A 15,076-nucleotide genomic window follows, 5' to 3' on the forward strand; every position below is an offset into this window, starting at 1 on the left:
AAACCCTTTATCAGGACTGGAAAGGAAGAGGGCAGAAGCCAGAATAAGAAGGTTAGGGGAGCTGCCTGAACTGCTGAGTTCCTCCAGCATTTTGTGTGTGTTTCTCACAGTAGAGGAATGTTTTAAGAAATCAGAGAAAGATCATTAGTCTCTCTTGCCTGCCTTTCCAAGCTTGCCATCAGGTTGTCTATCTTAATTATACAATAACTTCCCAAATAGGAATATATCAATAAATGCTGGAAGCACTCAGCAGATCAGGAAACATCAGTAGGAAGAGATAAAGAGTGGACTTTTCAAGTCATAGAAACACTCTACATCCAATAGCTTCACCTCCACTGCTCTCTGGGGTAGAAAATTACAAAGATTCAAAATCCTGTGAGTTTAAGAGATTTCTCCTCATCTCCATCTGAAATGGTAAACCCCTTATTCTGAAACTATGCCCCCTAGTTCTAAATACCCTCAGTAGGGGAAACATCCTCTCACAGCCCACCACTCTTCCTATGTCTCAATAGGGTCACTTATCATTCTTTTACATTCCCAAACTATGGGCGCAATATGCTCAACCTTCCTTTGTACAACAACCATTTCATCCCAACGTTCAACCTAGTGAACCTTCTCTACACTTCCTCCAGTGCAAGCACGTCCTTGCTTAAATATGAAGATGAAAACTGTATGCAGTATTTCAGGTGCAGTCTCACCTGTGCCCTATAAAGTTGCATCAAAGCTTCCCTAGATTTATGCTCCATACCCTTTGCAATAAGTACTAATATTCCATTAGCCTTTCCAGTTACTTACTGTACCTGTTTGCTAACTCTTTGTATTTCATGTTCTAGGACCATCAGATCCTGATGTACCACAATATTATTTACTCAATTTAAATAACTTTTTTCACTCTTCCTTCCAAAGTGAGTAATTTCATACTTACTTACATCATGCTTTATTTGTCAGTTTCTTGCTCACTCACTTAAGCTGCCTATATCTTTTTACAGGCTTTGTGTGTCCTCTTCACAATTTGCTAACTGTGTATCATCAGCAAATTTGGCTATACTACATTTGGTCCCCACATCCAATTCATCAATATACTGTAGATCATAAATAGTTGAGGCCCCAGCAATTATCCCTGTGGCACCCCAACTAGTTACTGATTGCCAATATAAAAATGACTCATTATATTGACTCTGTTTTCTGTTAGTTAGCCACTTCCCCATCCATACCAACGCCTTGTGATCTTGTGCAGTAATTTCTGTAGCACCATATCGAATGCCTTCTGGTAATCCAAATGGTCTCTGTCAACTGGTTCCCCTTTATCTACTCTGTTTGTTATATCCTCAAATAATTCTTACAAATTTGTCTTACAAGATATCCCTTGCATAATAACATGTCAACTACCTGATTGTCGTATTATTTTCTAAATGTCCTACATTGCCTGACCAACTGAGTTCCTCCAGTACTTTGTGTGTTGCTCCAGATTTCCAGCATCTACAGTCTTTCTTGTGTCTAAATGTCCTATTACCATCTTAATAATGCATTCCAGCACTTTTCCAAGGACAGGTGTTAGGCTAAACGACCTATATTTTCCGGTTTTATGTCTTACTCCTTTCTTGAGTAGCGGTATTATATTTTTAGCTTTTCAATCTGAATCCAGAGAATTTTGGCTGATTGCAACCAATGCATCCAGTATCTCTGCTGCCAATTCCTTTAAGAATCTAGGATGTAGGCAGTCAGGTCTAGGGAGCTTTTCAGCCTTTAACCCCATTGGTTTGCCTTCCACTTTTTCTCTAGTGATACAAATTATTTTAAGTTCATCCCTCACACAATGGCCCATTGATTATATTATTGAGATCAATGTCTTCTATCGTAAAAACTGACCCAAAATAATTATTTAGCATCTCTGCAGTTCCGCCATTTCCCATTATTAACTATCCATTATCCTTTAGGGGGCCAACATTTCTTTAGCTACTGTCTTCATAGACCAGTAGAAGCCTGTATTCTATATTATTACTCTAATACTGTACTCACTACTTTATTTTTTTTAGTCATAGAGTCATTGGATCATACAGCAGAGAAATAGGCCCTTCGGCCCACCATGTCCATGTGAGTCATCAAGCCCCCATCCACACCAATCCCACTATTTGGTTTGTATCCTTCTACACTCTGGCAATGCAAGTGCTCAGCTGATGGCCTAGCCTTATTAATCCTCCCACAGTATATTACCTTGCACTTAGCAGAATTAAGTTCCATTTGCCCATCTTACCATTGGATCACAGTCATCCTGTAGCTTAAGACTACGGTCCTTACTATCAACAATATCACCAATTCTCCTGTCACCTTTTGCTGGTTTCTAAAGATTTCCCATCCCTCTGGCTTTCCATTAATCTTTGCAACAGTGTATATCTTTTCTTACCATCCTTACTTCCAAGAGAAAGTAATTAATTAACTATTCTTAACTACACCATTCCTGAGTTCTAACTTTAAAATGAAAATGAAGTATACCCGGGTAATTTCATCCCATTCAAAGGCAATTTCAGGAAACCTTCTATTTGATGGAGGAACTTCTCTGTTTGTGTTTCAAAATATATGATTGAAGTTATAATTTCATTTTATTCAGCAGCTCTGGAAAAACTTTATTAGAGTTGTAGAGTTGTACAGCATAGAAACAGGCCTTTTGGCCTAACTTGTCCATACCGGCCAAGCTGCCATCCAGTTGCCTGCATTTGACTCATATCCCTCCAAACCTTTTCTATCCACGAACCTGTTCATATGTCTTTTAAGCACAGTAATTGTTCCTGCCTCCACCACTTCGTCTGGCAGCTCATTCTATATACCCACCACCCTCTGTGTGAAAAAACTACGCCTCAAGTCCTCTTTAAATCTTTCCCCTCTCAGCTTAAACCCATGCCCTCTAGTCTAACACAGTGTTTCCATGACGATTTTAAAACATTAATCAGATATTCCCACAAGGACCATGTTACTAGCACATTCTTATTAGATTAATTTAAATCTAAGGAATGTCCCAGTAATACCACAATATATTGCACTGTCCTTTTTTTATTTCAAAATCCAAAATCAAAACAAATTTTGTTAGAGTTCAGTTTGGTTTCCCCATTTAGAATTTGTTCCTCTATACAACTAGGGAAATCTCCAGAATGCACGTTTTTTAAATTAAGATTAGATCATTTCCTTAGACTGCAGGTAAATTTCTCCTTGTTGGAGATTGTCTTGGAAAATAACAAACAATCCTGAATGTGTTAAGTTGAAACCCCTTCAACTCAAATTGCCACCATGCTGTGTCATTTGATGTCTGCAGATAAATTCTTAACTTCTCGAACCTGGACATCTTTTTTTGCCTGTTGTGATTCCAAAGTATTGAATTCACCTGGTTTTAAAACAAATTGAATCCATTGTGGCTCTCCTTAGGAGTCCAAGGGTTACTTTGGTTTCAGTCTTTGTAACTTTCAAGGCCTCAGCCAATTTTTTTCTTTTAAGCCAAAAATTAGTCAGAACAAATGTTATTAATTAAAACACAATAGCTTTAAAATAGGGAAAAAGGAAAAGAAACAAAAGAGCACTTGCTTAAGACAAAACAAAGAGAAACGGGTTTGTGTTTTCAGGAATCTTTGCAAATAACTGTAAAACTTAAATAAATAATTTCCAGTGAGAGTTTAACACTCATGCCAAAGGAGAAATGAAAAGAGAAATAGTAAGTGGAGCTTCGCATTGCTCTCACATTAACATAGCTTCTTAAAGGGACCCTGCCTATTAGAGTTCCTCCAACTTTATTTAACACAAAATAACACAGAATCTTTACCTTTGTTGCACCTCATTTTCTGCTACATAGTTAGTTTAGGTAGAACGTTGGATTAATTCAAATTTCCTCCCAGCACAGATGACTTCTCCTTAAGCAATCTCTCAGGGTCGAGGATGACTTGATTCTACTCTGGTTCTGTGAGTTCTGAGGTAACCGATGAAGTCAATGTGAAACTCACAGACTCCACTACAGATGGGACAGCAGGTGTCTGACAAGTAGGGTAGGTGGATAGTTTGGAGGGTGATACACTCCTTCCATAGTTTATGCCAGGCTTCACTGGGCTTCCGCTGTATGGAATGGAATCGAGGTTCTCAACACTATACTGAATACTCCTTTCCCACTTTGAGTGGTCATGGGCTCATGGCTCCGCCCATGACAAAACTGTATTTAGGTTTACACAAGTTTCATGTGATTAAGATGATAACAGCACATATGCCTGACATCAGACTAGAGAATTTGTTTCAGGAGTCTGATGTGCATGTGAGTGACGTGGCCTGCATAAGAGATGTGACTGAGTACAAATGGGGCCTCAGTAAACTTGAAGGATTTTGCAGAGTCGGCGCTGGTGATTTCTCTCCAGTGCCTTGAGGTGCCTGCTGTAGGTGGACTAAGTCTCAGAAGTACTGGGAAGACTATTGCCTCATAAACACTGTGTATTGTATCACGTTTGAAGTCTTGAGCTTTCAACATCGTCAAATGACCAAATTCTGCACTGGCACATTGAAGGTGGCGAATTTCATCACTGGTGTCTGCTTTCACTGACAGGTGACTCCCAGAATATGAGAAGTGTTCTACTTTTTCCAGAGTCTTTCGCAGGCTTAACAAACATTTAACAACTTTTTCATTTCAATCTCTTTCTCTTTTTCTGCTTGTGTAAATCAAAAGGCTTTCAAAAGTTGCCAAACCTCATGCAACTCTTTAAAAGTCAGAGCATTCATGCACTTTAAGCCAGTTCAGTTACAAAATATGACTTACTCTCAAGGGTTGAACAGCCAGGAAAGTTTAAAAGTCAATGATATATATCTTATGTGACTTTTCAACTTCAAAGGTTTAAAACAAAGGAATGCTGTAAATGATTGATCATGCAAACACTTACATTGAACACGCAAACACATCAATGTATGTGTTTGCATGATCAATAATGAACACTCAGCACATTAACAATGATCCAGCAGCCTCTATGCTTTCTCACTTTCTAATCTCTGATCAAGAGCAGAATTGTGATTATAAAAATTGTTTGCCCTACAATCCTGGGAAACATGTCTGTCTTACCATAAATACAGTACTCTGTCCCAGACTCTCATTCCTGATCCTGCTTGCTTTCATTTATGTGTGCTATGTGTATGGCCTTTGTCCCCGATAATCAATCAAAAAGGCTGAACTCCACCATCTACAGAGGAGACACAAGAAAGACTACAGATGCTGGAAATCTAGAGCGACACATAAAATGCTGGAGGAACTCAGCGGGTCAATCAGCATCTGTGGAGGGAAATAGACAGTCCATTTCCCTCCATAGAATCTGCTTGACTCACTGAGTTCCAGCATTTTGTGTGTCACTCCACCAACCAGAGGACTATTTCTCTGATCCCTTACAGGCACCATTGGTGGACGTTTGCCCTTTGTATTCTCTCCCATTTCTTCCTCCTTTTTCTGAGTTATGGACTTTTGTTGTAGAGTTTGATCTCCATAGGGCTCTGGGGTGCAGAGAAGGCCTTGGTATGATGGCAATCCCAATACAAGAATAATGTCCCTTACTCCTTCCACCACTTGTTCCAACATAATCGAATTGCCCCTTCCATCTGAGATATAGTGGGATTGCTAATGTTGTTCCCCAATATTTCTCATGCCTCATTATCATTAATACACTTGAGGAAATGACATCTAGACATACTCATAGAATCATAGCCTTGTACAGCATAGAAACAGGCTCTTTGGCCTACCGTGTCTATGTCAACAATCATGCTTATCTATATTAATACCACTTGCCTGTGTTAATTCTATATCCCTCTGTCCTGCTCATTCAAGTACCTGTTCAGATGCCTCTTAAATGTTGTTACTGTTCCTGCCTCCACCACCTGCCCTGGCAGCTTATCCCAGATAGCAACTACACTTGTGTGAAAAATGTACCCCTCAGATCCTCTTTAAACCTCCTCCCTCTCATCTTAAACCTATGCCCTCTAGTTTCATACACCCTTACCATGGGAAACAGACTCTGGCTATCTACCCTATCTATGCCTATCATTATTTTATATACCTCTATACCTCCTATGTTCCAGGGAAAACAGTGCCAGCCTATCCAATCTCTCCTTATAGCTCAAGCCCTCCAATCCAGGCAACATCCTTATGAATCTCTTCTGCACCCTCTCTAGCTTAATCACATCTTTCCTATAGTGTGGCAACCAGAACTGCACACAATACTCCAAGTGTGGCCTAACCAGTGTTTTGTACAACTGTAAAAGGATGTCCAAACTCTTATACTCATTGCCTCAGCGGATGAAGGCAAGCATGCCATATGCCTTCTTCACCACTCTGTCTAACTGTGTCACCATTTTCACAGAACTATGTACTTGTACTCAAGATCTCTCTGTTCAACAAGGTCCCCAGGTCCCTGCCATTGTGTTTATGTCCTGCTCTAGTTTAACTTCCCAAATTGCATTGTTTACACTTGTCTGAGTTCAATTTCATCTGCCATTTCCTTGCCCTCTTTCCCAATTGATCTATATCCTGTTGTAACTTTAGACAACCTGCTTCGCTGTCCACTGTACCACCTATTTTGGTGTTACCTGCAAACTTAGTAATCGTGCCACCTACATTCTCATCCAAATCATTAATACATAAGACAAACAACAAAAGACCCAGTACCCATCCCAGCTGGGCACACCGGTCTCAGGCCTCCAATCGGGAAAAACAACCCTCCCCTACCACCCTCTTTCTCCTCCCACCAAGCCAATTTTGTATCCAATTTGCTAGCTCATCCTGGATCCCATGTGTTCCAATCTTCCATAGAACCATAGAACACTACAGCACAGAAAACAGGCCATTCAGCCCTTCTAGCCTGTGCCTAAACTTTATTCCGCTAGTCCCATTTACCTGCAGCTAGTCCATAACCCTCCAGACCTCTCCCATCCATGTACCTATACAATTTATTCTTAAAACTTAAGAGTGAGCCCGCATTTACCACATCAGATGGCAGCCCGTCCCACACTCCCACCACTCTCTGAGTGAAGAATGTTCCCCCTAAACCTTTCTCCTTTCACCCTAAAGCCATGTCCTCTTGTACTTATCTCTCCTAATCTAGGTGGAAAGAGCCTACTCGCATTAACTCTGTCTATACCCCTCATAATTTTGTAAACCTCTATTAGATCTCCCCTCATTCTTCTACGCTCCAAGGAATGAAGTCCTAACCTGTTCAATCTTTCCCTGTAACTCAACTCCTGAAGACCCAGCAACATTCTAATAAATCTCCTCTGCACTCTTTCAATCTTACTCATATCCTTCCTATAGTTAGGTGACCAGAACTGCACACATTACTCCAAATTTGGCCTCACCAATGTCTTATACAACCTCACCATAACAGCCCAACTCCTATACTCAATACTTTGATTTATGAATGCCAGGATGCCAAAAGCCTTCTTTACAACCCTGTCTACCTGTGATGTGACTTTCAGGGAATTATGTATCTGAACTCCCAAATCCCTTTGTTCCTCCGCATTCCTCAGTGCCCTACCATTTACTGTGTACGTCCTACCTTGATTTGTCCTTCTAAAATGCAACGCCTCACACTTGTCTGCATTAAATTCCATCTGCCATTTACTGGACCAGTTTTCCATTTGGTCCAGATCCCTCTGCAAGCTTTGAAAGCCTTCCTCACTGTCCACAACGCCTCCAATCTTAGTGTCATCAGCAAACTTGCTGATCCAATTTACCACATTATCATCTAGATCATTGATATAGACAACAAACAACAATGGTCCCAGCGCAGATCCCTGAGGCACACCACTAGTCACAGGCCTCCAGTCTGAGAAACGATCACCCACTACCACTCTCTGTCTTCTCCCACACAGCCAATTTTGAATCCAGTTTACAACCTTTCCATGGATACCTAGTGTCTGAACCTTCTGAACTAACCTCCCATGTGGGACCTTGTCAAAGGCCTTACTGAAGTCCATGTAGACAATATCCACAGCCTTTCCTTCATCTGCTTTCTTGGTAACCTCCTCGAAAAACTCTACACGATTCGTTAAACACCATCTACCACACACAAAGCCATGCTGACTATCCTTAATCAGTCCTTAGCTGTCCAAATACTTGTATATCCAATCTCTCAGAACACCTTCCAATAATTTACCTCCAGACCAGTCTACCATACAGGATCTTGTCAGAGGCCTTGCTAAAGTCCATATATACTTAAAGTCCAACTCATCAATCCTCTTGGTCACTTCAAAAGAACTCAATCAAATTCATGTGATGTGATTTCCCATGCACAAAGCCATGCTGACTAATCAATCCTTGCCTTTCTAAATGCAAATAAATCCCATCTCTCAAAATTGAGAGATGGGATTTATTTGCAATTAGAAAGGGATAATCCCAACATTAGCCATCCACCAGCCTTCCGGTACCTGTGCCTAACGAAGATACAAAAATCTCTACCCAGGCCCAAGCAATTACCTCCCTTGCTTCCCATAACATCCTAAAACACACCTGATCAGACCCTGGGAATTTATCCACCTTTACGAGTTTCTAGACCTCCACCACCTCCTCCTTCATAACGTTGATATGCTCCAGGATATTACTGTTCCCTCCCCTGACCTCACAATCTTCCACATCTTTCTCCCCGGTAAATACAGATGAGAAGTGTTCATTTAAGACCTTGCCCATTTCCTGCCGCTCCACACATAGATTACCACATGGATCCTTAAGGGAGCCTACTCTCTCCCTAGCTACCCTTTTGGTCTTAATATACTTGCGGAACCTTTAAGGATTCTCCTTTATCTTATCTGCAGGGATATCTCATGGCCCTTTTTGCTCTCCTAATTTCTTTCTTACGTGTACTCCTACATCCCTTATACTCCTCAAGGAACTCACTTGATCTCACCTGCCTGTACCTGACATATGCCTCCTTTTTCCTGACCAGACACGTAGCACACAAATTCTGCCCCATCCAATCTCTTAGCACTATGGCAGTCCCATTCAATATAAGGGAAGTTAAAATCACCTACTATTACAACCCTATTATTCCTACACCTATCTGTGATTTCCGTACACATTCACTCCTCTAATTCCTGCTGACTATTGGCTGGGCCTATATTATAATCCCATCAAAGTGATCACCCCTTTCGTATTTCTAAATTCTACTCAAATGGCCTTGCTGGACATTCCCCCCCAGGATATCCTCTGTAAGTTTTGCTGTGATGTTCTCCCTAATTAATAGGGCAACTCCCCCTCCTCTCCTACCTTCACTGCTGTTATTGCCAGAAGCATCGATACCCTGGAGCATTGTTGGTTCACTCATCCTTCCAGAGGATTTGGAGAATTTTGAAGAAATGGTACTGGTGACATCTCTCCAGTCCCTTGCTATAAGTAGTCCTGGTCTTAGAAGCCTGGTGTTAATACCTTTGTCGGCGTGAATACCTTTTGCCCCTGTGTGGTAGAGATCAGCCCTCTGGATTCCATGGGCTCCTCCTTATACTCTTCCCCTAGTTGTAAAGGGATCACATTACCAACATCAGCTCCCGTACGTTCAGAATTAATACCTTGTGAGTCATTCTAGGAATTATCTCTTCCTGTTGCAATCCAGCCAGTTCCATGTATGCAGCAGCCTGATACACCTGTAAAAGTGTGTGGTATTTGGGTTTTCTCAGGTTTCATCTGATTGACATGATACCAGCACAGTTTGGCCTTTTTCTTTCTCTGCAGCTGATTAATCAAATACAATCAAAGCAGGATTCATTCTGCTTTGAATGAATGTAAAGTGATGTAATGTAAAATAATTTAATCTGTGATGTAAAATTCCTCATCCAGTTTAGATCAAGTGATGATCTCTTGGTGGCATAATTCATTGCCAGTGGTACTGATATTCGTGAAGCTTTTTATCAAATTGATTTGATACTTTGATCCATCTATTCGTTTAGTTTGTCAAATGTTAATTTCCTGTACATGATAAACCAGCTTTTCCAGCCCAGCGGAAATGCATTGCCAGGTGTTGAAGGGACTTGCCTTTTAGAGCCAAATGCCCCTGCGTCTTCATCAGGCAAAATAGATGTGAAATAGATCAGCCTGCAGTATAGCTGGCACCACACCACATTGCAGCCAGGCCAGCAGTCCTGAGGGGACTACTGGAGGATCACCTCCCTTCCCATCTAGGACCTACCAGACGTCCGCTGTTAATAGCAACAAGCCTGATCTGTGGTGCCAGTTCACTATGAGCTGCTTCCCGTGTGTGAAGGTTACAGGTTCCATATAAATGAGGTCCAGGCTCAGGAATGGATGCTTGGCCTGACAGTTCCGGTGCAGCTGTTGACCTCTGCATCAAATTTGCTTTAGCTTCCCAAAACAAGTTATATTTACCCAATTTCACCCAATAAAACTAGATGGTTAAACAATTCGTAAATGTACTCTTAATCTAAATAAATTTACACAACGTACCAGAGAAAAGTTTATTTTTCCAAATCAGTAACAGATGAAAACAATGAATAGGAAAAAAAAAGCTTCATCAAGCTTTCAAAAACTTTCATCATCAAGATCATAAAATGTTCATAAGGACACATTTCTGGGCTAGAACATGAGATAAATCACTATAATTTCTAATACGATGCTTTTAACCAGAAGATCCCAACCATAATCCCCAGTGTCACCTGAATAGTCCTTTCAGGGCAAAGTGAGGTGTCTCATTACATCTGTAAATAGCTTCATTGTGATTTGAGGCAGATGGCTGCAATTTTACCTGTTGCGATGGAAACGGCTAACCTAACCCATCTGATCCTCCTAAAGAAGCGGCTGCTACATGCTTGTTAATGTGTCAGAATGTTGTAAAATCATCACTGTATCCATCTCACTCTAAACAATCTGCTAGCAGGTTGAGCAGCTGTGGGCATTGGGTGAAGGAACTGTCAACATTTCGGGTCGAAACACCACATCAGGACTGAGAGTAGAGAGGGAAATAGCCAGTATAAAGAGAAGAGGGGGTGTGATAAGACAGGGGCCATCTGCCTCTCCACTCCCCGTCTCTTCGTTTTACTGGCTATCTTCCCCCTCCACTCTCAGTCCTGATGCAGGGTTTTAACCCAAAACATCAACAATTCCTTTCCCTCCACAGGAGCTGTTCGACCCGCTGAGTTCCTTCAGCAGATTGTTTGTTGCTCTAGATTCCAGAATCTGCAGTATCTCATATCTTCACTTTAAACAAAAATAGGTTCTTCTTATTTTCCCCAGATGCTGATTTTTTTTAAAAAATTGATTCCCTACCCTGACTGATGAATGGTACATCCAATTTTTATCCTCAGCCTTTGACTATGCTTTGGACTAATAACATCACTTTCCCAAGGAGGCTTTAGGAGCATCCTTGGAATTTTTCCTCCGTCCTCCCGCTTACTTCATCCTGTGACAGAGTTTGGAATCTGGTGCCAGGCATGTGAGTGACGTGGCTTGCCCACAGGATCCAGATGAGTGTCCTCGAGCCTTGATGCTGCAATGTGGGTAGACTCTGACGTTGGTTCATTTCCAGTGGACTTGGAGGATTTTGCGGTGACAGTGTTGATGGTACCACTCCAGTGTTTTGAGTTGTCTGTTGTAACTAATCCAAGTCTCAAGTGTACAGGAGGGCAGGCATTACTGCTGCCTGGTAGACCAGGAGGTTATGCCAGGTTTGATCCCCACCAACTTGTGGGAATTCCTAGTCCTTTATTGCTCATAATGGAAAAGGAGCATTGGGGGTTGGCACCGAGAACCTTGTGTCCCTTTGCCAGGAATTAGAGGAGACCCAGTGAAAAGAGCAGAAGCAGTGCACCACCTCCCATTCTACCTACTCATGGGTTCTTCCAGGCACCTCCTGCCCCACCTGTGGCAGAATTCACAGTTCCTGCATTGACCTCATCAGCCACCTCAGAACCACAGAGTGGAAACCTCATCCTCAACCCCAAGAAACTGCCAAAGAAGAAAAGAGTGTTGGCAGCACATGATCTGGCTTTCTCACAATTAGGAAGTAACCGTCCATTTATATTGCATCAGATAACACTGCCTGGCTGCTGACGTTTCTGCGTCATTGTCACATTGGGGTAGTGACAATGTTGCAACTCAGTGGTGAACATCACAAAGAGAGTTAGCAAACCAGCTATATGCACAGCCCTTTAAACTTTCAGGCACAGGAAATCCACCATTGTTACCTGAGTAGCTATACTGGTAGAAACCAGAGACTGCAGATGTTGGAGTCTGGAGCAAAAGAAACAACTGCTGGAGGAACTCAGTGGGTCAAGCAGCACCTGTGGAAGGAAAGAAAAGTCATGTTTTGTTTCAAGACCCTGCATCAGGACCTCCAGCAGTTTGTTTTTAATTCTACTGGTAGACCTGATAAAAATTGCCAATAAACTTTGCTCTATATCTACAAAGCAATGTTGTTTTGGACAAAAATTCAGACTGAGCTATGACTCGTACATCACGCTGAGAATGGTCAGTGGACTAAGTAGGGAGGAAGAATTCACATTCAAAAGAGGTTTACAGAAGGCCATTCAGCCCTTTGCCAGGTGAATTTTACAACCCAGCATCAATTTTATGTTCCACATTTCCCTAAAAGTAAAACTGCTTCTTCGTTAAACTCATTAACAATACATTTGACACTGTAGCAGCTCTAGGTATCTTTTTAAGCCCTCTTTCCATGGTTAAGAAAAGTGGCCTCAGAGATTGATTGTATGTTGGGGTACAGGCATAAAAGAAGCATCAGAGCAGTCGACATGGCAGTGGCCAGCATGGTCAAATGGGTGGTGGCAGAGATCTATTGGTAATTGGCTTATGTACTGAGATGTGGTGAAAACATTTGTTTTGCATGCCATCCAGCTAGATCATTCCAAATATAAGTACATCAAGTTAGTACAAAGGGAAAAACAATATCAGAATGTAGTTTTTGTGTTACAGTTACTGAGGTCATGCAGTGCAGGTAGATAAATAAGGTGTAAGGGCATGATGAGGTAGAATGAGAGATCAAGAGTTCGTCTTGCTACACTGTCCCAGCAACCTAGGTTCGATCGTGATTTCTAGTGCTGTCTGGAGGTTCTCCCTGTGACTGCGGGGGTTTCCTCCCATATCCTATAGATGTGCTGGTTGGTAAGTTACCTGCAGTGTAGGTGAGTGGTATGATAATCTGGGGAAGTTGATGGGCATCTGAGAAAGAATCAGTGACTGAGAAATAAGTGAGAAATGGGATTGATGGGATTGCTCTGAAAGCCGGCATAGACTCAATGGGCCAAATGGCATGTTTCTTTGTCCATAGGAAAATAAATATGAAATGCACCATCCACTATGGCTCTTGTTTGGAAGCGATATTCTCCTCTTCCTATGTGAATAATCTCTTCAAGTAATTGGATTGTATTTGCAGAGATCACTACCTCCTTCAGCCATCCAGGGCCCAGCTTTGAAGTTCTTTCCCTAAGACCTGTCCCCCCGGTCTTCTCCTTTAACATCCACTGAAGGTTGACTCTCCCTTCTCCCCATCTCCTTCTTAGGGACAACAGCCGTTAATGCTCTGTGAAGTACCTCGAGATAATTTTGCTGTGTTAATGCTCATTATAAAATGAAGTTATCACTATAAATGGAACCTAACTATTTTTCCAATCGTTGTTTCATTTTACTTCAGGAGCTAGAGGTAGGGATGAGTAAACTAGTTAAAACTTAAATATGTACAGTGTTAATATTAATTTATTAAATTAAATGCACTGTTAGTATGATGTCAAATATAGCAATGAATCTTAACTCCAAAAATGTTTGGTTTGGTTCTTGCCCAGTTGTTAAATAAGATTTTCCATGTTTTCATATTTACTAGAAAGAGCTCATTCTGCCCATCAAGTCTATGCCAACTCATAGCAATCCCATCAATCCCATTCCCCTTCATTTTTCCTGTTATTTATTCTCTCAAACATGTCCACTAACAATCCCCGATCCTCTTACCACTCACCAACACACTAGGGGCAATTTACAGTGGCTAATTAACCTATCAGCACATCTTTGGGATGTAGGAGGAAACTGGAGCACCTAGGGAGACCTACCCAGCCACAGAGAGAACATGTAAACTTCACAAAGACAGCACCTGAGGTCGGGATTGAACCCATGTTGCTGGAGCTTTGAGTGAGCAGCTCCTGCAATACCACAGTGCCAAGCTGGTAATTGGTGTGGGAGCCTAATTCACCTTGAGTTTATCCTTTTATTGTAACACCTGCTGGGCAAGGATCAGGCTACCAGTCCAATCACAGGAAGCAGATTGGTTATTTAAGGATTACAACAAAGCTGCCTGTCTTCATTTAATAATCATTTTATTTTTGACAATAGATGGTTGGGTTACTCAAGCCTTGGAAAACCCAGCTACTGATTCTAAATAAGTAGGGTTAAATCCTTAAGGTAAATGCCTTTACAGCATTGCTTGTGAGCAGAGAAGAACAGGAGTGTTAATTCCATGTATAACCAGGTACCCAATAAATATCCTTAACCCCTGATCTTCCTTTCCCTCAATCCCATCCCCCACCACATTCAAGTCTTACTCCACCCACAACAGAGACCCCTCCCAACTTCCATAACACCTTCTGCTGTTCTTCCTTCCTGTGTTCTGAGCCTCACCTGCTTCCTTCAGTGATCTTTCTCAATGCCTAAATACACCAACCCACTCGCATAGTCTTCAGTTTTGTGAAGCAGGATTGTGGTCCAAAAGGCCTCCAGCTTGTTAACCTCCAGCAGAAATCCAACTTAAGGGAGAACATTTTGGGAAGTCTTTTCTGGGTTTACCAACCTCTCTGTTTGACACTTTGCTGCTCCTATCCCCCTAGCTCCACATTTCCAGTCAATGGTTTAGACCAAAGGAGCAGGAAAATCCATCAAAATGGACCTGGAGTTTCCCTTCGCTAATGTCAGACCTTTAATTACAGCTGTATTTTGCTGAACTCATGGAATTTAATCTTCGCTCAGTCTTAATTGTTGGAGACAGAGGGGGCTAAATTAAAAGCCCCCCAAGGACAGGTGCAGCGACTACATGCATAATTAACTCATAGCCCTTGCAATCCAGGAAGCACA

The 15,076-nt window shown here is 41.7% G+C and overlaps 1 protein-coding gene across 9 annotated transcripts in view; it reads left to right on the forward strand.

Moving 5' to 3' along the window:
- LOC127572737 (storkhead-box protein 2-like) overlaps window positions 1-15,076 on the forward strand; it is a 240,739-nt gene that overhangs the window by 190,997 nt on the left and 34,666 nt on the right. The gene's annotated exons all lie outside the window — the stretch shown is intronic.

Source organism: Pristis pectinata, chromosome 7 (genome assembly GCF_009764475.1).
Source record: "Pristis pectinata isolate sPriPec2 chromosome 7, sPriPec2.1.pri, whole genome shotgun sequence".
In the NCBI taxonomy this organism is placed as follows: domain Eukaryota; kingdom Metazoa; phylum Chordata; class Chondrichthyes; order Rhinopristiformes; family Pristidae; genus Pristis; species Pristis pectinata.